A 26,584-nucleotide genomic window follows, 5' to 3' on the forward strand; every position below is an offset into this window, starting at 1 on the left:
GGCCAGATCTGGGGAACCGAAATAGAAGAGAACAGAGAGGGAGATCTAATCTCGGAGGGGATCTTGCCCCTCCATGGCCATGGATGGCATGGACCAGAGGGGGCACTCTCCTCCCATCTAGGGGGGAGGCTAAGGAAGAAGAAGAAGGAGGGGGGTTCTCCCCCTCTCTCCCGGTGGCACCGGAGTGCCACCGGGGCAAGGATCGTGACGACGATCTACATCAACAACCTTTCTACCATCAACACCAACTTTCTCCCCCTCTATGCAGCGGTGTAACACCTCTTCCCCCCGCTGTAATCTCTACTTAAACATGATGCTCAACTCCATATATTATTTCGCAATGATCTATGGTTATCCTATGATGTTTGAGTAGATCCGTTTTGTCCTATGGGTTAATCATTATATTGGTTGGTATGATTGTATATTTTATTTATGGTGTTGTCCTACGGTTCCCTCCGCCTCGCGCAAACGTGAGGGGCCCTCGCTGTAGGGTGTTGCAATATGTTCATGTTTTGCTTATTGTTAGTGTTGCGGGGGTGACAGCAGCCTAAACGCGGATAGGTGGGTTATGGCGTATGGGAGTAAAGTGGACATGATACTTAATGCTATAGTTGGGTTTCACGACCTTAATGATCTTTAGTAGATGCGGATGCTTGCTAGAGTTCCAATCATAAGTGCATATGATCCAACTAGAGAAAGTATGTTAGCTCATGCCTCTCCCTCATAAAATTGCAAGAATGATTACCAGTACTTATTATCGATTGCCTAGGGACAAATAACTTCCTTGTTGAGACAAACCCTTTTACTAAACACCTAACTTTTATTATATTTCAAAGTAATTCTAGTTTATTCTTGCAAATTAGTTCTAGCATCACACCTACAAAATAGTTTCATACCTGTTCCCGATAAAGCAAATGTCAAGTGTGCGTAGAGTTGTATCGATGGTCGATAGAACATGAGGGAATATTTGTTCTGCCTTTAGCTCCTCATTGGGTTCAACACTCTTATTTATCAAATAAGGCTACAAACGATCCCCTATACTTGTGGGTTATCAAGAACTTTTTATGGTGCCGTTGCCGGGAAGCAATAACATGGGTCAATATTCTCATGTGTGCTAGTTTGCTCTATCACTAAGTAGTTTTTATTTCCTGTTCTAAGTTGTTCTCTATCTTTAAGTTAAGGATATGGAACACGAAATACCAAAAAAAATATTTGTACTTGCTACTCATGGAGATGGGGAACCTCCTAAAACCCTCGACGATCGTTATGTGAAAGATATTATGCACTACTTTGATAATCCTGAGAAAACCCCATTCAACTATATAATGGGAGTAACATTGGATCAACATGAATAATTTAGGGATTATCGGTTGACACAAAAAGGGAAACTTTTATGGGATCAAATTTATATGTTGCATTGGTATGCTCGGGATTTATGCTTGAGATATGATTTTACTTGTTGCTCTACGATGAATGCTCCACACCTTCCCTTTACATGCAAATCTAATGATAATGAAACCTTAGCCTCTTATGCTAATGGTATATATGGTTACTATGATGTGGAACGAATAGAAGAATTTGTTGCTTTTAATGGTGCTTATGAAATTGAATCTTTGTTTGAAAAGTATGAAGCTTTTGATGATGATGTTTATAGACCTGAAAATTTTGCCATCCTCAAATATTGCTATAATAATCATAAATTCAATTCCAATATTGATGAATTTATTGAGAGATTCTCCGCTATCCAAGAAGAGACTAATATTTTGCAGGAGTCTATGGAAGAAGGAATTGATGAAACTGTGAGCTCATTGGATGAAAGAGATGATGAGGAGAGCGAAGAACAAAAGGAGGAAGAACGGATTAGCTACTCGTGTCCACCTTCTAATGAGAGTAACTCTTCAACTCATACATTGTTTAATTTCCCTTCATGCTTACCGAAGGATGAATGCTATGATAATTGCTATGATCCTGTTGATTCGTTTGAAATATTCCTTTTTGATGATGCTTGCTATGCTTGTGGCCAAGATGCCAATATGAATGATGCTTATTGATTTGAACTTGCTATTGTTCCTTATGTTAAGAATGCAATTGTTGCTATTGCACCCACACATGATAGTCCTATTATCTTTTTGAATTCTCCAAACTACACTATATCGAAGAAATTTGCACTCATTAAGGATTATGTTGATTGGTTGCCTTTTACCGTTGCACATGATGATTTTGATGAATATAATATGCATGTGCTTGTTTCTCGTACTTGCAATTATTATGAGAGAGGAACTACATCTCCACCTCTTTATGTTTCCAACACGAAAAAATTGCAAGAAACTGTTTATGCTATGTATTGGCCTTTACTTGATGTGCATGAATTGTTCTTGTATGACATGCCGATGCATAGGAAGAGTGTTACACTTCATCATTGCATGATATATGTTGCTTTGTGCTCACTACTAAATTCTAAATCATTGTTAATCAAAATTGGCTTTGATATACCTTGGGATCCCGGTGGGTCCATTACTTGAGCACTTTATGCCTAGCTTAATGGCTTTAAAGAAAGCACTACCAAGGACACAACCCGGAAGTTTTAGAGAGTCATTTATTTCTGTTGAGTGCTTTTATAAAGTTTAAAAACAAAAAAAATATAGAGGGGAACTTAAAAACTTTTTACAAAAGATAAGTGATTGGAAGTTATGCATTGGAGAAGTGAGGGTCGACCTAGCACACTTGTGCTGATGCTCATGGAAACAATGTAGAATTTTTCATGACAATTATCACAAAAATAATTACCCCCTTGTACAATTACATTGTATTATAAAAATAATGTGCCAAGATTTGCCTTTAGGATGAGTAGATTGCTTGTTGGTTTGTGCGGTGCAAAACAGAAACTTTGTTTGTAGTGCTCGATTTTACGTTTTTTACCAGAATCTCAAACGGTTCTGAAACTTTTTGTACTGTATTTATATACAAAATTTTTATTTTTACTAATTGTTTCTGAATTTTTGGAGTTACATAAGTATGGTGGATGTTCAAATCTTTACAGACTGTCCTGTTTTCACAGATTGCTGTTATAGCTTCATTATTTGCATACGTTTGAATTCTAGTTGAAGCCTCCTTGACTTGGGGCCATAGAATTGTGATAAAATACAGTGGGTAATGTTTGTTTATAATTATACAATAATGTTACAGCAGTACATGATGGGATTTCATTGCTATATTCACTAACCCCTCCACTAAAAGTTCGGTTAAATTTTGTGTGGATGAAGTGTTCGAAGATCGAGGAAGTCTCGATGTGAGGAGGCAGAGAGGCAAGAGTTGAATCTTTGGGATTCCCAAGGCACCCCAAGTAAATATTCAAGGAGACTCAAACGTCTAAGCTTGGGGATGCCCCGGAAGGCATCCCATCTTTCTTCAACAAGTATCGGTATGTTTTCAGATTCATTCCGTTCATGTGATATGTGCAAATCTTGGAGCGTCTTTTGCATTTAGTTTTCATTTTTATTTTATGCACCATGCTAGTATGAGGTAGTCCATGGTTGATATATATAAATCTCATTGCACCTCACTTATATCTTTTGAGTATGGCTTTATAGAATGCTTCATGTGCTTCACTTATATCATTTGAAGTTTGGATTGCTTGTTTCTCTTCACATAGAAAACCGTTGTTTGAAGAATGCTCTTTTTCTTCACTTAAATTTATAAGAGCATGGTCTTTTGTATAAAGAATTAAAACTCGCATGCACTTACATCTATTTAGAGAGTCCAAAGGAATTGGTCATTTGCATGGTTAGTCATAAAATTCTACATAAAACTTATGGATCACTGAATATGATATGTTTGATTCCTTGCAATAGTTTTGCGATATAGAGATGGAATATGTGGGAGGTACTAGTGAATGGTTGTGTTTAGTAAGAATATTGGTGTTAAGGTCTGTGATTCCCGAAGCATGCATGTTTAGTCGCTCGTTATGCTATGATGTTGGAGCATGATTTATTATTGATCGTGTTCCTTATGAGTGGCGGTCGGGACGAGCAATGGTCTTTTCCTACCAATCTATCTCCCTAGGGGCATGCGTAGTAGTACTTTTCTTCGAGGGTAATAAACTTTTGCAATAAGTATATGAGTTCTTTATGACTAATGTGAGTCACCTTTCCGCAATTTTCTAGCCTCTACGGTACCGTGCATTGCCCTTTCTCACATCGAGACGTGGTGCAAACTTCGCAGGTGCATCCAAACCCCATGATATGATACGCTCTATCACACATAAGCCTTATTATATCTTCCTCAAAACAACCACCATACCTATCTATTATGGCTTTTCCATGGCCATTCCGAGATATATTGCCATGCAACTTCCACCACTTCCGTTTGATGACTTGAGCATTCATTGTCATATTGCTTTGCATGATCATATAGCTGACATAGTAGTTGTGGCTCAACCACTCTTCATCATTTTTCATACATGTTACGCTAGATCATTGCACATCCCGGTACATTGCCAGAGGCATTCATATAGAGTCATACTTTGTCATAGGTATCGAGTTGTAATTTTTATTTCTTTTGAGTTATAAGTAAATAGAAGTGTGATGATCATCATGATTCATTTTAAGAGCAGTGCCCCGGTGAGGAAAGGATGATGGAGACTATGATTCCCCCACAAGTCGGGATGAGACTCCGGACAATGAGAGATATAAAAATAAAAAAAATAAAAAAAGAAAACAAAAAGAATAAACAAAGAGAGAAGGGGAATTGTTAGTATCTTTTACCACACTTGTGCTTCAAAGTAGCACCATGTTTTTCATACGAAGAGTCTCCTATGTTGTCACTTTCATATACTAGTGGGAATTTTTCATTATAGGATTAGATGCACACCCACTTAGTTTTCATATTAAGCTTTCATACACTTATAGCTCTTAGTGCATTCGTTGCATGGAAATCCCTACTCCTCACGTTGATATCAATTGATGGGCATCTCCATAGCCCGTTGGTTAGCCGCATCGATGTGAGACTTTCTTACTTTTTGTCTTCTCTATACTTACCCATATCATCATACACTATGAAATAAATACACTTCCTTGATGATACATGTTTGTCACAGTAGGTCACGTTTTCTGTCATGCATATACATCCATGACGATTTTATGACAGAATCAAGATAGTCATACCTATGTTGTCGTAGAAGTGTTCCATGAATTACCAAAATTATCATCACAGAAGTGTCCACTTCCATGACGATAAATCATGCGTCATAGAGGTGCTTTCGTCAAGGGTGACCGACACATGGCATCCACCGTAACAGGTCGCCGTTAAGCTATCGGATCCAGTTTTGCATCCGATAACCCGTTAACAGCCCTGACCAGTGGGGATTTTCCACGTGTAAAATTCTCATTGGCCAGAGGAAACACGTGTTGGCTCACCGTTGGGACAGATGTTATCCACTCATTCGACAGGAGGCGTCTATGATACATCGACACGTGGCACGGCCCAACAGAGGCCCATTCCGGTGAAGAAGCCGGCCCATTTGACTTGGTCAAAAGGTAACGGGCCGGTCCATGGAAAGCCTATTAATGGCCTGTTCATATATAGCCTATTTACGGCCCGCTAACTATCGACCCGTTACGGCCTATCGGAATTAAGCCCAGTAGCTTCATCTGGGCCTTCCAATATGATTCCAGTCCGTTGTAACTTCTGGCCCATGTATGGCCCATGATGTCTTTCGGCCCATATAAGGCCCTTTGTAACTCTTGGCCCATTGAAGGCCCAAGATGAAACTGGCCCATAATGAACAGTGTATCTCTTTAAACCCATTAACGACCCATTATTCCGTCGGCCGTTTCCAGGCCATGTTAACTTTCGGCCTTCTAAGGGCCCATTTATTCTTGGGCTCATTTCTAGAATTCCGTTAGATACGGTCTGTTACTGGCCTATTCCGTTTGTTGGCCAAATACAGCCTGTGGTTACATTCGGCCCATTTGTGGCCCATTAACCCGTTGGGATGTTTTCAAAGCGTTATCAAATACGGCCTATTAATGGCCCATTATGGTCCACGAATAGTACGTCCCATGTTTGTCGAAATGATTATATGCCCCGTAGAAGGCCCATGGATCCTACGGCCCGTAGAAGACCAATCGATCCTACCGCCCGTAGAAGACGCATGGATCATACGGCTCGTAAAAGGCCCATGGATCCTATGGCCCGTAGAAGGCCCATGGATCCTATGGCCCGCAGGAGGCCCATGGTTACAACAGTCTGTGTGTTGCCATGATTATTGTGGCCTAGTTACCAAAAATAGGTTATTGTGGCCACTAGAAAAACGTGGAAAAAGAACTACATTGACTACAAGCAAACAACTAAACAAGATAATAAGGAAATAAATAAGCAAGCAACTAACACTAGCCTATTACAGCTATTACACACATTACATCCACTGGGCATCAAAGTTCGCCACCAGTGCAAATATAGGGAACAAAGCAGGATATTACATACACTGGCCGTCAAAATTGGCCACCAGTGCAAATAAACGCAGAAGCAAAACAAGTCCATAACTAAAAAAACTTCAGAAGAGAGCAAGAAACGTTATCCTGGGTATCCACCATGCTGGCAATAAGCTTAGCAAGCTTACTAGCTTTGTCTTGTTTGGCGCTAAAATCCTCCAATGCTTGCTGTTGCACCAGAAAGTATGCATCTGAATGCTCCAGGGACTTCCGCAGTCCTTCCGCTTCTTGTCGCAGCATAGCTAATTGATGTCTTTCAGCTTGTAGTTGAGACTCAAGAAACCGAACTAATTCAGACAGTGAGTTTGAATAGCTTGTGCAAGCGGTAGTGGCCAGTAACTCGAACAGTAAACCAAGACAGGACTTTGGGGTTGCCTCACTGTCTTCAAGATAGTTTTCCTTAGCTGTTTTATCAGCTTTGTTGGAGACCAACAAGGATGTCTCACGATCCTAAACCGTATCTGCATTACTTCCTTTATCATTGCTTAATAAGGCACTCTTCCCCAATATTACGTCAGCATTCTAAAAGAAGAAACAAGTAGACACATAATAGGTTTAGCATGTATTAGTATATGAAACTCATTTCGGTGAACCAGTTCATTAGTTAGGTGGACAAGATTAAACTACCAAGTCTTCTATTGCCAAGTAGTACATTATAAAAGCATCAAACAAACATATATCTATGTCCTATGGTCACTGCATTGTGTTGCCAAATCAAAATAGAGACACGGTTCAAATCATATCAGTTCAAGAGAAAGCAGCACTACAAGAATAAAAGCATGGGAAACTAAACGACACAACAAGATTTCAGATGGGTACCACGGGTCTACATGTACAACAACACTATTGGCCCTGTTATGATGCTAGTAATGTGCATGATATGAGAAGTCAACTGTATACACAATTCAAACTGAAATCAACAGAGCTATTTATAAGAGCAAACTTATTAAAGAAACATGCGTAAACATACCTGTTATGCCATTGGAGTTTCCATTGGATGGTTCAATTTAAAAATAAGTTTGTATGAGTAAATACAGTGATACAAGAGCAAAGCAGTATGCACGATAGCAATGGAATCTTAAATGAGAATAGTTGTTCTTCAGGTTTAAGCACTTGTTCTACATGAACAGAGTACAGTAAGATGCAAGCATATAGTACTTAAAATAAAATGAGCTCATAGACCTTACCACATTCTTGGTTCGGGACCAGTAAAGAACAAGGTGTTCCCAGTCATCATCCAGTAAATGTGTCTCAGGAGAACATAAGGGAATTTGATGAGTTTCTTTGCCGGTGAAGTACGTTTTCTTCAGGTAATTATGATACTGCCACCAAGCATTCTTGAAGATAGCAGAGGTATTAGTACGGGTTACCTCATCATGAGTTTCCAAATCGGTCCTTCTCTATAGAGAAAAATGGGAAAATTTGTTGTATTATAACCATCATGGAGGTAGAATGTATGGGACAAAGCAAAGTAATTGCCATGAATAACATTACTTACACATAACTCCTGGACAAACACCTACAACTGGCATTTTCCTTCATCTTTAGTATAATATTTCCATGATGGGAAGATACGCACATAGGATTTAACAACATCAAATGCGATAGATGCTAAACTATGAATGGTTGGTTGTGCTTCCTCCACAGGAATAGGTGTACTAACTGGTGGAGTTGGGGTTCGCCATGATAGTACTGGCGCTTTGGGCACTGGAGCTGCCTTACTAACTGCTCTTGTTTGGGAGCTCTATGGTGGAGATGGTGTTGTGTCAACAGGAACTGGGTTACTATCTGCTAGGGTTGGGGTTAGATTGGGTGAAGCTGGTTCTCTGTCCAACGCAGTAGGGGTAAAATATGCGAGAGTCTGGGTTATGTGTAGTAGGGCTGGTTCTCGTGCATGTACAATCAGGGTGCTATCTACACCAGGAGGTAGCACTGTTTCATTGGAAGACCGTTTTTTTACTCCACTAGATACTACTGCTACCTCTTGAGCACTGCGTTGGTTTTCCCTTGAAGAGGAAAGGGTGGTGTAGTAAAGCAGCTAAGTATTTCCCTCAGTTTTTGAGAACCAAGGTATCAATCCAGTAGGAGACCACGCACGAGTCACCTTGTACCTACACAAACAAATAAGAACCTCGCAACCAATGCAATAAAAGGGGTTGTCAATCCCTTCACGGCCACATGGAAGAGTGAGATCTGATAGAGATGATAATAATAAGATAAATATTTTTGGCATTTTTACGATATAGATTGAAAGTAAAGATTGCAAAAGAAAATAGATCGGAAACTTGTATGATGGAAAATAGACCCCGGGGCCATAGGTTTCACTAGTGGCTTCTCTCAAGATAGCATAAGTATTACGGTGGGTGAACAAATTACTTTCGAGCAATTGATAGAAAAGCGAAAAATTATGAGAATATCTAGGCAGGATCATGTATATAGCTATCTTTGGGGACCCCGACTCATAAGTCGTGATCACCGAATGCACGTGTACAGTGATCCATTAGATCAATGCTCACTGAACACACAGAAGCTGAATAACAAGAGTCTTACATCCATACATACCGTATTACACAAGTAGGACCATTATGGTCAAGTCTTGAGTATAACATCGCAGCGGAAATCTTCGTCGATAACTTGGACCCATGCCATCTGCCTTAACCCTACAGGCATTCTGACTGGGAAGCGTCCTAGCTCGCATGTTTGTCACCGAGGTACTCTTCTTCATATTATGTTCTTTCATGCCTGGCCAATAAAATAACTAGTGGCAAGCCAATGAGTACTTTGAATGTACTCGCAAGCAACCCAAGGGTGATAACAGAATAATTATGCAAGGCACTACTGCTAATTTGGCATTTTTGCGGAAAGCTAGTTTTTCTCATGCAAGTATGATCAACATTTATCAAGGATATGAATGCGTCTGCAACAAGTATTAGGAGGTTACAGACATCAACATCGCGATAGAGTTGTGAACAACTCATACTCGAGCTCATCGTGACTTCCTCACGAATCACGTCAACAGATTTACCAAACCGTGTTGTTTGTCAAAAACATATGGACGTAGTCTAAGCAGCACCACCCAACTGTCCTTGACTGTGGACACGGCTATTCGAATAGTTTTACACTCTGCAGAGGTTGCACACTTTACCCACAAGATCCGGGGAACTTTCGTGTCATCCACGACCCGCGGTACCTCAAGTACCCGGGGTAAGCACCCGATCACTATCTTTCCCTAGACGACACTAACAAGGAGTCCACTAGTAGTTCCGTATCCTCTCGATATACATCATACGAGACTCACTCGAGATCGTAACATCCGAGAGGGGACACAACAGTGTATCCGGTGCCCTGTGAAAACAGTCATGCCCGCCCTACCTGGCACGACCCCGTCCCGAGAGAGCGCACCAACAACTCTCCCGTCACTAGTAATGTGGGCTCCAAGCTAGTATCAGCCTAGGTAATCAATAATGCCCTTTCCCATATAAGGGTAGAGTGGTTGCGCATGTAAGGTTGGGAAAGTCAACAAATCTTAAATCTAATCTGTCTTTGTAAACAACACTTTTATCGAGCTTTGGTACACTACTTCTCCACCAAGTAGTGACCTAGTTCATCATCATCTCCCAGGGGCATTAGTGGCACCCACTGGGCTATTTGCAAGTATGTCAAACCACACTTGTTTCTATCCATGCATAACCCTGACCCACTTTGCGTAGCCATTAACTATAGCATATTTCTACAACCCACCAACACAACTCTAAGCAAGGGTAGAGTAATGAAAAATGCAAGTATCAATGGAGTATGCAACGGAGACAAGCCTAGCAAGGTTGCCATTCAAGGTATATCATGCACTCGGTGAAACAACGAAAATGCCATCATGATGTAAAATGGTTCATCATGGTCAAAGGGCTGCTTGCCTGGTTCATTAGAGTCTTGAGATCTTCTGGTCCTTCTCCAAGTACTCCGTCTACTTCGGCAACTAACGTCGGAAACAATCACAATAAGCAACACAACAAGGCAAGAATAAATGTGCTCTAAAAAGATGAAGTTGACATTTATTGGATACCTCTGGTCATATGAGGAATGACCAAAGTGAATTCATTGGAAGTGGATCAATGGGTATTTCTAAACATTTTGATATGATGGAATCAAGGGGTTTATGGAATTGCAAGAAGTGTACAGAAACATATTTTTGAAAAATGAGCAAAGGCACCCATTTAACAAAGGATGATTTTATAAGCATCTACGAATTGGTTTCACTGGATTTGGAGTTGAAATGATTTTCCTATGAATTTGCAAAGTTGACAAATATGAAGAAATAGACCATTATTTGAGGTGATACAGAAAGTATTAGTAAAAATGTTCAAAAACTAAGTTTTGAACTTCTAGACACCTAGGATTTTGAATCATGGAATTTGGATCAAAAATGGGCTCTCTTTGATTTTCTAAAGTTTATCAAAGAAATGAAAAAATAGGATTTGCTAAATATTTGTGAAAGAAATATTTCTGTAAAAATGTGCAAGTAGCACCATGTGGTACGGAATGAATTTAGAAACTACTAGAAATTTGAATCATCAAATTTGGAGTTATATTGAATTGTTTATGGATTTTTGAAGTTGACTGGAAAAAGAAAAAGGAAATAAGGTTTTAACCTTATCCTGTGCACGGGGCGGCAGATAGGCCGTGGGCCGGCCCAGCCGAATGGCCGCACGGGGTGACCGAGGCGACGTCGAAGGCGCCCACGCAAAGTCCGCCATCACCGCGGGGACGCGAGAGGGGGCGAACCCGCCTCCACTTGCCAGCGTGGCCCGGTGGCTGGGCCACTGACGAGCGGGGCCCACCTACAGGGCCTTCATCTTCCTCTTACTCCCGCGCACTTGCCTGGCCGAGGGAGCAGAGAGCCCTGACGGCGACTGCCGGCGCTACGGAGCACCTCCGGCGACGCCCTGGCTATGGATGAGCTTGGCGTCGAGCGCCGCATCCATTCGTGTATGACATGGCTGCCGGGGATGGTCGAGGCGACGGCGGCTTGGATGCCAGCGGACGGTGGCGTCGGGCGAGATTGGGCACGGCGCTACGGTGCGTCCTCGGACGAGGGAAAGAGCGTGGGAGCTCCGCCTTGCTCAGGGGAGCCTGCTGGTGGAGAGAGGAGAGGGAGAAGAGCTCGGGCTCGGCTGAATTTAGGTGGAGGCTGGCGGCTCGGCTCCGGCCTTGGAGGTGGATGGAGGGCTCAGGGAGAGGTTTGGCTTCGTCCCGTGGGTCTCTGGGAGGGAGAGAGGGCGAGTGGTGAGGAGAGGAAGGCTTGGGGAGACCCTTAAATAGGCGGGCGGCGGTCCACCGAGGACTCGTGTGCCGGCGAGCTCGTTGCCGTCACCACGGGTCACAGGAGCTCGTCGCGGTGTGTCTGGGGCGTTCCTGGATTCGGTCCAGAGCTAGGGGAGAGAAGAGAGAGAGCAGGGGGGCAGGGGCACCGCGCGTGTGAGCTCGCTCACTGGAGCTCTTGGGCAGCCGGTGCGCGTGCGAGCAGGGGCAGGAGAGAGGGAGGGAGGAGGGAGCCGACCAGCTATCGTGTCCCGGACACCGAGGCATCTCGTCTGGCGCGCTAGGGAGGCCCGAGGTGGCCGGAGGTGCTTGGAAGGGGGCGGCTACAGTGCGGGAGCGCACTATAGCGCGCTCCAGAGCGTGCAAATGGCCGACATGCCATTTTTTGGCAAAGTGGGCACGGCTAAGCATGTCTGGTAGCTCTAGGGAGGAGTAAATAATATGGGGGAAGCCTTGGATGCCTTGGGTGGCCACTGGAGTGAGGAGGGAGGTGAGGAAGAGGGGTGCAAGGGCTGTCCAGAGGGGTAAAAGAGGTGGTTTCACCCCTCAATTATTGATCTGAGATGCAGCCATTGCTACTGGAGGTGAAGAGGTCTAGGAGGGGCTGTGGTAAAAAGTGGAGGCCATGGAGAAGAGTGGAAGAGGTCAAAACAGGGGTTTTAGTAAAATGGCAGAAGGTGTTTGATGTTGGTTTGGGCAAGAAAATTAATTCCACTTGACATGAGAATTAACAGGATGGAATGGCACATAGAAGTAGGATGTTCCACCCAGTTTGAGCTCATTTGGGCAAAGTAGCCAATGTAACTTTGGTAAACCCTAGAAATCAATAGAAATGGCTTTACCAAGATTTAGTCATGCAAATCTATTCTCCTTGATGCACCACTTGGTGTAGTGTCATCATTTGAGGTTATGAACATGTCCACAAAAGTTGAGATCAAAAGGAGAAAGTTTCCAATGTAGAGTTGTTCTGGTTCTGAACAGCAAGAGTTTTGGGGCACTTTGAGCAAGATAACATTCTCTCCAACTTGTGCCATTTGGTCTAGATGAATAATTAGACCATTTGAGCATGTTCACAAGGTTTGAGAACATTTGGACATGTTTGGCAATGTAAAGTTGCTCAAACTTCAAAATGGACAGAAATGGTTTTGGGGAGATTTCATGGGGTTATGCTATTCTCCATGACATGATACTTGGCAAGATCATCAAACATGTCATATGTGATATGCTAGAATTTTCTTGGAATTTTTGGGGAATATTTCCTTTGTAAATATTTCAAAAGCTTGAAATATCCAGAAAGGGTTTTTGAGGGATTTGACCAATATTTTGAACATGACCATGTGTTGAAACTCTTATATATAAGAAATATATGCCCCCTGAGTTTCCCTAATTTTTCTCAAATATCTTTGAAACAATAAAATAATTTTTCCCTATTAAAGACCATTTCTGGCCTTAAGAAAAAGCTTTTAAATAAAATAGGAAAATAACTTTTAAAATTATATTTTTGTGGTTTCTGGGTATCCTATATCTAATAGGAGTCAAACATATTTTTGGAAAGATTTTTACTGCCCTGAATTAAGTACTTGCAGTACAAATCTTAATTCAGGGGTTTTTGGAAAACTAATTTTTGAAAATACTTTTTGGCCAAATAATTTTTGTAAGAAAATACTATATTGCTTTATACACATGGCATGATCATTGGTTCAAGAGTTTGGAGCAAGGAGATGAAGTATAGGAGTTGGAGGATTTATTTGATTTTTAGAGCACTTGCAAACAACAGACAAAATCCAAACAAGGCAAGGTCCAAAACACTCAAAAGTTTTTGTCAAACCACATTTTATCATGATTTATTAGCTTAAGTGTTGTGGCATGAAAATCAGGGTGTGACAACCTACCCCCCTTACAAGAATCTCGTCCCCGAGATTCCCAGACTAGGCGCGGAAAGGAATACAGAAACTTGGGTTTGGGGTAGTCTTCACGTCCTCATACTACTTCTGCTTCCATCTGGTGCTCCATTAAACCTTGAAGTACTCGATGGCATGGCTTCGTGTTTGTCGTCCTGCTTGATCCAGATTGCAATTGGGATCTCTCGCATAGGTCATATTGGGCTGGAGGTCGATGTCCTTGTAGAGACCGGGCTAGTTAGGAAGTTGGAAATGTTTCCGAAGTGGTGTCGTGTGGAAAAACATTATGCACAGTGGGTGACTCAGGTGATAACTCTAGCTGGTAGCCGTTTATTCTTCGTCTTGCAGTGATCTTGGAGAGGGCCGATAAATCTTGGTGTGAGCTTCCCTTTGACATGGAAATGCTTGGTTCCTTTGAGAGAAGTGGTTTGCAGACATGCCTGGTCTTTGATGAGAAGGTATACTTCTTGAAGATGGTGGTTGGTGTAGTTCTTCCTCCTAGACATGACGATCTTCAGATGTTCCTTGACCAGATCAACGATTCTTCTTCCGTCTTCGGGTAGACAAGTATGTCATCAAAGAGAGATGACAACTAACTTGTCCAGGCACTCCATGAAGTCTATGTGGTATGTAAAGTGGGCTGAGGCATTGGTGATGGTCACGATTGAGCATTAGCCAATGTCTTATTGATCTAGAGCCAAATCCCAAGGTCAGGATCCGACCATGTTATGGCTTGGTAGGGCTTAAGGGTTTCAAGGATTCTAGTGTGCGAGTGAATGTTTATCATCCCATCCTTGAGCACAGTTTCTGAGATGCCAATTGTGCTATCTAGTCCTCTATTCCTGTATCCTCAAATTGGTCTTCCTTATGGCATTGTCAGTTCTTGTGCTATATTAGGGTGATAATGTGCTCGTTCACTATGTCCACTAGTTCCATAATGAACCCAGTGATAAGCAAGGTTACCGAGGCTTAACAGGTTCTCTTGCAATTCTGTGGGTTAAGCACATGGTTAAGGACTCGAGCTGGGGTATCTTGTGAAGTCTCGAAGGGTCTAAGAATGGGTTTCTAGTCTGGAGGGTTAAATATAACTCTACGGGGTTTCACTTGGTCGAGGAGACGGTAGCAAAAGTCTTCATTGCCACTTGGTTGCCGAGGTAGAATCCTTGGTGCATCTTGTCTTGCTGATCTTCAGTTGATGAAAGAGATGTGGGGGAAAAGTAGCATAGAGGAGGGGAATGCCTAAAGGGGGTTCTATAGTGCAGGTGCAAACAAACAAGTGCCAAAAAGGGCAAAACACAAACAACAAAATAAGGCAGGTGATATGGTTGCGTACTTGTTGCCTAGGGCAAAAGTGCGACCTATATCAAAACACAAACAATTAAAAACAAGCAACACACAATCATGGTTCTATTCGAACCCTCATACGGACTCGACTGTGCATAGGGGGTACACGACTCATCCTACCCTAGGAGTTCTCGGACTCAGTAATCGTGCCTTGAGCCTCGTGCAGTCTTCTGAGTTTTCCTCAGGTGTTGCTACGTCTCTTGTAGTTGTTCGATGAAACGATCCAGGTTGAGCCTGAAGATCTTCAACACTTCTCGCCTGATGAGATGATGGGGTGAAGGTGGCTCCTCGTAGCTGGCATTGACTTGGTCTTCTCTTGTCCTCCTAATCATGATGATCGCTTTTGCCTTTTTAAGGTGTCGGCGGTTCCAGGTGGCCATCCTTCATGCAATGACATTAGCAAGGCATAATAGAGGTCCAACATGTCGGTTACGTTGATGAAAACATCGACACCAAGAGCAGGGGATGAAGAGAACCGTTTTCCTGCTCACTATAGTGAGGCGGACCAAATGGCGAGGTTCTCATCCACCGGTGGTTGCTGATACAACAACGGTAGTGACAGGGTTACTCTATTAGCTATGTATATCATGATCTTGCATATCCTATGCCATGATCATTATAGGCTAACGTTGCATCATCCTGGGCAAATTCAAAGGTGTCACTGTCCTCTGGGTCTTCATGTCCTCATTCTTCAAAGGCGTATCTTCTGTTGGCATCGTCTTGCTGTGGTGTTGCCAATCTTGTGTTCAGAAGAGGTGGGTGAGTGTTTGGCAAGATGTAATCCTTCTAGGCTACCCACGAGGATTACAAGGAATCCCATGGTCAGGGGCTTGAGGGTGCTAGCGACCATTTGCAATAGTTTTGAAGGGAAGAGATCGATAGGGAAAGTATACCTTAGTTTTAAAAAAACTGAGAAGGGAAGAGAAGTATAGATAGTTTTGAAAACTAGTAATAGTTTTGGAAATAGTTTTACCCTAACTAACGACCATGCTAACTAAGGCTTCCTACAGTCAGGATGGCTCTGATACCAGCTCTGTTGGGACCCCGACTCATAAGTCGTGATCACCGAATGCACGTGTACAGTGATCCCATAGATCAATGCTCACTGAACACGCAGAAGCTGAATAACAAGAGTCTTACATCCATACATACCGTATTACACAAGTAGGACCATTATGGTCAAGTCTTGAGTATAACATCGCAACAGAAATCTTCGTCGCTAACTTGGACCCATGCCATCTGCCTTAACCCTATAGGCATTCTGACTGGGATGCGTCCTAGATCGCATGTTCGTCACCGAGGTACTCTTCTTCATATTATGTTCTTTCATGTCTGGCCAATAAAATAACAAGTGGCAAGCCAATGAGTACTTTGAATGTACTCGCAAGCAACCCAAGGGTGATAACAGAATAATTATGCAAGGCACTACTGCTAATTTGGCATTTTTGCGGAAAGCTAGTTTTTCTCATGCAAGTATGATCAACATTTATCAAGGATATGAATGCGTCTGCAACAAGTATCAGGAGGTTACAAAAAAGATCAACATCGGGATAGAGTTGTGAACAACTCATACTCAAGCTCATCGTGACTTCCTCACGAATCACGTCAACAGATTTACAAAACCGTGTTGTTTGTCAGAAACATATGGACGTAGTCTAAGCAGCACCACCCAACTGTCCTTGACCGTGGACACGGCTATTCGAATAGTTTTACACTCTGCAGAGGTTGCACACTTTACCCACAAGATCCGGGGAACTTTCGTGTCATCCACGACCCGCGGTACCTCAAGTACCCGGGGTAAGCACCCGATCACTATCTTTCCCTAGACAACACTAACAAGGAGTCCACTCGTTGTTCCGTATCCTCTCGATATACATCATACGAGACTCACTCGAGATCGTAACATCCGAGAGGGGACACAACGGTGTATCCGGTGCCCTGTGAAAACAGTCATAGCCGCCCTACCTGGCACGACCCCATCCCGAGAGAGCGCACCAACAACTCTCCCATCACTAGTAATGTGGGCTACAAGCTAGTATCGGCCTAGGTAATCAATAATGCCCTTTCCCATATAAGGGTAGAGTGGTTGCGCATGTAAGGTTGGGACAGTTGACAAATCTTAAATCTAATCCGTCTCTGTAAACAACACTTTTATCGAGCCTCGGTACACTACTTCTCCACCAAGTAGTGACCTAGTTCATCATCATCTCCCAGGGGCATTAGTGGCACCCACTGGGCTATTTGCAAGTATGTCAAACCACACTTGTTTCTATCCATGCATAACCCTGACCCACTTTGCGTAGCCATTAACTATAGCATATTTCTACAACCCACCAACACAACTCTAAGCAAGGGTAGAGTCATGAAAAATGCAAGTATCAATGGAGTATGCAATGGAGACAAGCCTAGCAAGGTTGCCATTCAAGGTATATCATGCACTCGGTGAAACAATGAAAATGCCATTATGATGTAAAATGGTTCATCATGGTCAAAGGGCTGCTTGCCTGGTTCATCAGAGTATTGAGATCTTCTGGTCCTTCTCCAAGTACTCCGTCTACTTCGGCAACTAACGTCGGAAACAATCACAATAAGCAACACAACAAGGCAAGAATAAATGTGCTCTAAAAAGATGAAGTTGACTTTTATTGGATACCTCTGGTCATATGAGGAATGACCAAAGTGATTTCATTGGAAGTGGATCAATGGGTATTTCTAAACATTTTGATATGATGGAATCAAGGGGTTTATGGAATTGCAAGAAGTGTACAGAAACATATTTTTGAAAAATGAGCAAAGGCACCCATTTAACAAAGGATGATTTTAGAAGCATCTAGGAATTGGTTTCACTGGATTTGGAGTTGAAATGATTTTCCTATGGATTTGCAAAGTTGACAAATATGAAGAAATAGACCATTATTTGAGGTGATACAGAAAGTATTAGTAAAAATGTTCAAAACCTAAGTTTTGAACTTATAGACACCTAGGATTTTGAATCATGGAATTTGGATCAAAAATGGGCTCTCTGTGATTTTCTAAAGTTTATCAAAGAAATGGAAAAATAGGATTTGCTAAATATTTGTGAAAGAAATATTTCTGTAAAAATGTGCAAGTAGCACCATGTGGTAGGGAATGAATTTAGAAACTACTATAAATTTGAATCATCAAATTTGGAGTTAGTTTGAATTGTTTATGGATTTTTGAAGTTGACTGGAAAAAGAAAAAGGAAATAAGGTTTTAACCTTATCCTGCGCACAGGGCGGCAGATAGGCCATGGGCCGGCCCAGCCGAATGGCCGCACGGGGTGACCGAGGCGACATCGAAGGCGCCCACGCGAAGTGCGCCATCACCGCGGGGACGCGAGAGGGGGCGAACCCGCCTCTACTTGCCAGCGTGGCCCGGTGGCTGGGCCACTGATGAGCGGGGTCCGCCTGCAGGGCCTTCATATTCCTCTTCCTCTCGCGCACTTGCCTGGCCGAGGGAGCAGAGAGCCCCGACGGCGACTGCCGGCGCTACGGAGCACCTCCGGCGACGCCCTGGCTATGGATGAGCTCGGCGTCGAGCGCCGCATCCATTCGTGTATGCCATGGCTGCCGGGGATGGTCGAGGCAACGGCGGCTTGGATGCTGGCGGACGGTGGCGTCGCGCGAGATTGGGCACGGCGCTACGGTGCGTCCTCGGATGAGGGAAAGAGCATGGGAGCTTCGCCTTGCTCAGGGGAGCCTGTTGGTGGAGAGAGGAGAGGGAGAAGAGCTCGGGCTCGGCTGAATTTAGGTGGAGGCCGGCGGCTCGGCTCCGGCCTTGGAGGTGGATGGAGGGCTCGGGGAGAGGTTTGGCTTCATCTCGTGGGTCTCTGGGAGGGATAGAGGGCAAGTGGTGAGGAGAGGAGGGCTCGGGGAGACCCTTAAATAGGCGGGCGACGGTCCACCGAGGACTCGTGCGCCGGCGAGCTCGTTGCCGTCACCAAGGGTCACAGGAGCTCGTCGCGGTGTGTCTGGGGCGTTCCTGGATTCGGTCTAGAGCTAGGGGAGAGAAGAGAGAGAGCTGGGGGGCAGGGGCACCGCGCGTGTGAGCTCGCTCACTGGAGCTCTCGGGCGGCCAGTGCGCGTGCGAGCAGGGGCAGGAGAGAAAGAGGGAGGAGGGAGCCGACCAGCTGCCGTGTCCCGGACGCCGAGGCATCTCGTCGGGCACGCTAGGGAGGCCCGAGGTGGCCAGAGGTGCTTGGCAGGGGGCGGCTACAGTGCGGGAGCGCACTGTAGCGCGCTCCAGAGCGTGCAAATGGCCGGCATGCCATTTTTTTGGCAAAGTGGGCACGGCTAAGCATGTCTAGTAGCTCTAGGTAGGAGTAAATAATATGGGGAAAGCCTTGGATGCCTTGGGTGGCCACTGGAGTGAGGAGGGAGGTGAGGATGAGGGGAGCAAGGGCTGTCCAGAAGGGTAAAAGAGGTGGTTTCACCCCTCAATTATTGATCTGAGATGCAGCCATTGCTACTGGAGGTAGAAGAGGTCTAGGAGGGGCTGTGGTAAAAAGTGGAGGCCATGGAGAAGAGTGGAAGAGGTCAAAACAGGGGTTTTAGTAAAATGGCAGAAGGTGTTTGATGCTGGTTTGGGCATGAAAATTAATTCCACTTGACATGAGAATTAACAGGATGGAATGGCACATAGAAGTAGGATGTTCCACCCAGTTTGAGCTCATTTGGGCAAAGTAGCCAATGTAACTTTGGTAAACCCTAGAAAACAACAGAAATGGCTTTACCAAGATTTAGTCATGCAAATCTATTCTCCTTGATGCACCACTTCGTGTAGTGTCATCATTTGAGGTTATGAACATGTCCACAAAAGTTGAGATCAAAAGGAGAAAGTTGCCGATGTAGAGTTGTTCAAATTTGGTTCTGAACAGGAAGGGTTTTGGAGCACTTTGAGCAAGATAACATTCTCTCCAACTTGTGCCATTTGGTCTAGATGAATAATTAGACCATTTGAGCATGTTCACAAGGTTTGAGAACATTTGGACATGTTTGGCAATGTAAAGTTGCTCAAACTTCAAAATGGACAGAAATGGTTTTGGGGAGATTTCATGGGGTTATGATATTCTCCATGACATGATACTTGGCAAGATCATCAAACATGTCATATGTGATATGCTAGAATTTTCTTGGAATTTTTGGGGAATATTTCCTTTGTAAATATTTCAAAAGCTTGAAATATCCAGAAAGGGTTTTTGAGGGATTTGACCAATATTTTGAACATGACCATGTGTTGAAACTCTTATATATAAGAAATATATGCCCCCTGAGTTTCCCTAATTTTTCTCAAATATCTTTGAAACAATAAAATAATTTTTCCCTATTAAAGACCATTTCTGGCCTTAAGAAAAAGCTTTTAAATAAAATAGGAAAATAACTTTTATAATTATATTTTTGTGGTTTCTGGGTATCCTATATCTAATAGGAGTCAAACATATTTTTGGAAAGATTTTTACTGCCCTGAATTAAGTACTTGCAGTACAAATCTTAATTCAGGGGTTTTTGGAAAACTAATTTTTGAAAATACTTTTTGGCCAAATAATTTTTGTAAGAAAATACTATATTGCTTTATACACATGGCATGATCATTGGTTCAAGAGTTTGGAGCAAGGAGATGAAGTATATGAGTTGGAGGATTTATTTGATTTTTAGAGCACTTGCAAACAACAGACAAAATCCAAACAAGGCAAGGTCCAAAACACCCAAAAGTTTTTGTCAAACCACATTTTATCATGATTTATTAGCTTAAGTGTTGTGGCATGAAAATCAGGGTGTGACACTATCACATCCATGACAAGTAGACCGAAACAATTTTGCATATACTACTATTACTCCACACATCAACCGCTATCCAGCATGCATCTAGAGTATTAAGTTCATAAGAACAGAGTAACGCCTTAAGAAAGATGACATGATGTAGAGGGATAAACTCATGCAATATGACGTAAACCCCAGATTTTTATCGTTGATGGCAGCAATACAATACGCGTTGTTTCCTTTTCTGTCATTAGGATCGAGCACCACAAGATTGAACCCAAAGCTAAGAACTTCTCTCATTGCAAGAAAGATCAATCTAGTAGGCCAAACCAAACAAATAATTCGAAGAGACATGCAAAGATAAACCAATCATACATAAAAGAATTCAGAGAAGATTCAAATATTGTTCATAGATAAACTTGATCCTAAACCCACAATTCATCGGATCTCGACAAACACACCGCAAAAAGAAGAGTTACATCGAATAGATCTCTAAGAGAATCGAGGAGAACTTTGCATTGAGATCCAAAGAGAGAGAAGAATCCATCTAGCTACTAGCTATGGACCCGAAGGTCTGAAGTAAACTACTCACACATCATCGAAGGGTCCATGGAGTTGATGTAGCGGCCATCCGTGATCAATGCCCCCTTCGACGGAGCTCCGGAAAAGGCCCCAAGATGGGATCTCTTGGGTACAGAAGGTTGCGGCGGTGGAAATAGGGTTTCGTGGTTCTCCTGGATGTTTGCGGGGTACATGGATATATATAGGAGGATGAAGTACGTCGGTGGAGCAACGAGGGGCCCACGAGGGTGGAGAGCGCGCCCAGTGGGTAGGCGCGCCCCTGCCTCGTGGCCTCCTCGTTGATTGCTTGACGTCCACTCCAAGTCCTCCGGATCACTTTTGTTCCCAAAATCACGTTCCTGAAGGTTTCATTCCGTTTGGACTCCGTTTGATATTCCTTTTCTACGAAACACTGAAATAGGCAAAAAAAATAGCAATTTGGGCTGGGCCTCCGGTTAATAGGTTACTCCCAAAAATAATATAAAAGTGTAAAATAAATCCCATTATCATCCAAAACAGATAATATAATAGCATGGAACAATCATAAATTATAGATACGTTGGAGACGTATCAAGCATCCCCAAGCTTAATTCCTGCTCGTCCTCGAGTAGGTAAATGATAAAAACAGAATTTTTGATGTGGAATGCTTCCTAACATATTTCTCTATGTAATTTTCTTTATTGTGGCATGAATGTTCAGATCCTAAAGATTCAAGATAAAATTTTAATATTGACATAAAAATAATAATACTTCAAGCATACTAACTAAGCAATCATGTCTTCTCAAAATAACATGGCCAAAGAAAGTTCATCCCTACAAAATCATATAGTTTGGTCATGCTCCATTTTCGTCACACAAGAATGCTCTCATCATGCACAACCCCGATGACAAGCCAAGCAATTGTTTCATACTTTAGTAATCTCAAACTTTTTTCAACTTTCACGCAATACATGAGCGCGAGCCATGGATATAGCACTATGGGTGGAATAGAATATAATGAAGGGGGTTATGTGGAGAAGACAAAAAAGGAGAAGTCTCACATCGACGCGGCTAATCAATGGGCTAGGGACATGCCCATCAATTGATGTCAATGCAAGGAGTAGGGATTGCCATGCAATGTATGCACTAGAGCTATAAATGTATGAAAGCTCAACAAAAGAAACTAAGTGGGTGTGCATCCAACTTGCTTGCTCACGAAGACCTAGGGCACTTGAGGAGGCCCATTGTTGGAATATACAAGACAAGTTATATAATGAAAAGTTCCCACTAGTATATGAAAATGACAAAACAAGAGACTCTCTATCATAAAAATCATGGTGCTACTTTGAAGCACAAGTGTGGAAAAAGAATTGTAGCATTGCCCCTTTTTTTTTTTTGGCCTTCTTTTTTTTATTTTTTTTGGCATTTCTTTTTTATTTGGGACAATGCTCTATTAATGATGATCATCACACTTCTATTTATTTACAACTCAATGATTACAACTCGATACTAGAACAAGATATGACTCTATATGAATGCCTCCGGCGGTGTACCGGGATTGCGATGAATCAAGAGTGACATGTATGAAAAAATTATGAATGGTGGCTTTGCCACAACTACGATGTCAACTACATGATCATGCAAAGCAATATGACAATGATGATGCGTGTCATAATAAACAAAACGGTGGAAATTTGCATGGCAATATATCTCGGAATGGCTATGGAAATGCCATAATAGGTAGGTATGGTGGCTGTTTTGAGGAAGATATAAGGAGGTTTATGTGTGATAGAGTGTATCGTATCACGGGGTTTGGATGCACCGGTGAAGTTTGCACCAACTCTCAAGGTGAGAAAGGGCAATGCACGGTACCGAAGAGGCTAGCAATGATGGAAGGGTGAGAGTGCGTATAATCTATGGACTCAACATTAGTCATAAAGAACTCACATACTTATTGCAAAAATCTACAAGTCATCAAAAACCAAGTATTACGCGCATGCTCCTAGCGGGATAGATTGGTAGGAAAAGACCATCGCTCGTCCCCGACCGCCACTCATAAGGAAGACAATCAAATAACACCTCATGTTTCAAATTTGTTACACAATGTTTACCATACGTGCATGCTACGGGACTTGCAAACTTTAACACAAGTATTCCAAAAATTCACAACTACTCAACTAGCACAACTTTGATATCACTATCTCCATATCTCAAAACAATCATCAAGTATCAAACTTCTCTTAGTATTCAGTGCACATATATGAAAATTTTTATTATGCCTAAAAGCAAATTGCCATTTTGTTCTAAAGGACTCTCAAAATAATATAAGTGAAGCATGAGAGATCAATTATTTCTATAAAATAAAACCACCGCCGTGCTCTAAAAAATATAAGTGAATCACTAGAGCAAAAACTATATAACTCAAAAGATATAAGTGAAGCACATAGAATAAAAACTATATAGCTCAAAAGATATAAGTGAAGCACATAGAGTATTCTAATATATTCCAATTCGTGTGTGTCTCTCTCAAAATGTGTGTGCATCAAGGATGATTGTGGTAAACTAAAAAGCAAAGAATCAAATCAAACAAGATGCAGCAAGCAAAACACATATCATGTGGCGAATAAAAATATAGCTCCAAGTAAAGTTACCGATAGACGAAGACGAAAGAGGGGATGCCTTCCGGGGCATCCCCAAGCTTAGGCTTTTTGGTGTCCTTGTATTTTACCTTGGGGGGCCATGGTCATCCCCAAGCTTAGGCTCTTGCCACTCCTTGTTCCATAATCCATCAAATCTTTACCCAAAACTTGAAAACTTCACAACACAAAACTTAAAAGAAAATCTTCGTGAGCTCCGTTAGTAAAAGAAAACAAACCACCACTTCAAGGTACTGTAATGAACTCATTATTTATTTATATTGGTGTTAAACCTACTGTATTCCAACTTTTCTATGGTTTATAAACTCTATTACTAGCCATAGATTCATCAAAATAAGCAAACAACACATGAAAAACAGAATGTGTCAAAAACAGAACAGTCTATAGTAATCTGTAGGTTTCGAATACTTCTGGAACCCCAAAAATTCTAAAATAAATTTCTGGATGTGAGGAATTTATCTATTAATCATATGCAAAAATAATTAACTAAATATCACTATACTGTAAAAAATGGCAGCAATTCTCATGAGCGCTAAAGTTTCTGTTTTTTACAGCATGATCAAAAAGACTTTCCCCAAGTCTTCCCAACGGTTCTACTTGGCACAAACACTAATTAAACACAACCAAAACAGAGGCTAGATAAGTTATCTATTACTAAACAAGAACAAGAATCAAGGAACAAAAATAAAATTGGGTTGCCTCCCAACAAGCGCTATCGTCTAACGCCCCTAGCTAGGCATAAAAGCGAGGATAGATCTAGGTATTGCCATCTTTTAATTTTTTAGCGGAGTCATGCTCAAATCCAGGAGGTTATTTATGTTTCCCTTCATATTCAGAAATTTTTAGATCTAAATAGTCCAACCATTTATTACAAAGTGATCAACATATTCATGCGGAGAAGATTCCCGCTAACGCTCTTAAGAGGTTCAAGACATTTTTGTAATATTTTCGTTACTTCGCAAATTTTCTCAAAACTTGGGTTTCTTCCTGGGTATGATGAGGCCCCTTTTGTTGAGGTAGTGTCCCCACTATTCCCTTTATAATTTCATGCGCAATACTGGGATAAACTTTGATAAAATTTCCTTTGGCAACGCAGTCCAAGAGTTGTCTATGCGACATATTTAGTCCAACATAAAAATTGCAAAGCAAAATTCTAAAATTCACCTCTAGGGTGCAATTACGATAAGATTCCATCATCCTAAACCAAGCATCTTTTAAGTTTTCTCCTTGTCTTTGTTTGAAGTGAAGAACCTCAAACTCGGGAGACAAAGGAGTTGATAAAGGACTAGCCATAACGACGAAGCAAGCGGAAAAGAGGCGGACGGAAAAAGAGGGCGAAAGGAAAAGAGGGCAAATAAAACGACAAGGGTGAAGTGGGGGAGAGGAAAACGAGAGGAAAAAGGCAAATAATGTAATGCGAAGGATAAGAGTTGTGATGGGTACTTGGTATGTCTTGACTTGGCAATCTCCCCTGCAACGGCGTCAGAAATCCTTCTTGCTACCTCTTGAGCACTGCGTTGGTTTTCCCTTGAAGAGGAAAGGGTGGTGCAGTAAAGCAACGTAAGTATTTCCCTAAGTTTTTGAGAACCAAGGTATCAATCCAATAGGAGACCACACACGAGTCACATCGTACCTACACAAACAAATAAGAACATCGCAACCAACGTGATAAAGGGGTTGTCAATCCCTTCACGGCCACTTGCAAGAGTGAGATCTGATAGAGATGATAATAATAAGATAAATAATTTTGGTATTTTTATGATATAGATTGAAAGTAAAGATTGCAAAATAAAATAGATTGGAAACTTGTATGATGGAAAATAGACTCGGGGGCCATAGGTTTCACTAGTGGCTTCTCTCAAGATAACATAAGTATTACGGTGGGTGAACAAATTACTGTCAAGCAATTGATAGAAAAGCGAATAATTATGAGAATATCTAGGCATGATCATGTATATAGGCATCACGCCCGTGACAAGTAGACCGAAACGATTCTGCATCTACTACTATTACTCCACACATCGACCGCTATCCAGCATGTATCTAGAGAATTAAGTTCATAAGAACAGAGTAACGCCTTAAGCAAGATGACATGATGTAGAGGGATAAACTCATGGAATATGATGTAAAACCCATCTTTTTATCCTCAATGGCAACAATACAATAAGTGTCATTTCCCTTCCTGTCACTGGGATCGAGAACCGCAAGATTGAACCCAAAGCCAAGCACTTCTCCCATTGCAAGAAATATCAATCTAGTAGGCCAAACCAAACTGATAATTCGAAGAGACTTGCAAAGATAAACCAATCATATAGAATTCAAAGAAGATTCAAATATTGTTCATAGATAAACTTGATCATAAACCCACAATTCATCAGATCTCAACAAACACACGCAAAAAGAAGACTTACATCGAATTGATCTCTAAGAGAATCGAGGAGAACTTTGTATTGAGATCCAAAGAGAGAGAAGAAGCCATCTAGATACTAGCTATGGACCCGAAGGTCTGAAGTAAACTACTCACACATCATCGGAGGGCCCATGGATTTGATGTA

Source organism: Triticum dicoccoides, chromosome 2A (genome assembly GCF_002162155.2).
Source record: "Triticum dicoccoides isolate Atlit2015 ecotype Zavitan chromosome 2A, WEW_v2.0, whole genome shotgun sequence".
Taxonomy (NCBI): domain Eukaryota; kingdom Viridiplantae; phylum Streptophyta; class Magnoliopsida; order Poales; family Poaceae; genus Triticum; species Triticum dicoccoides.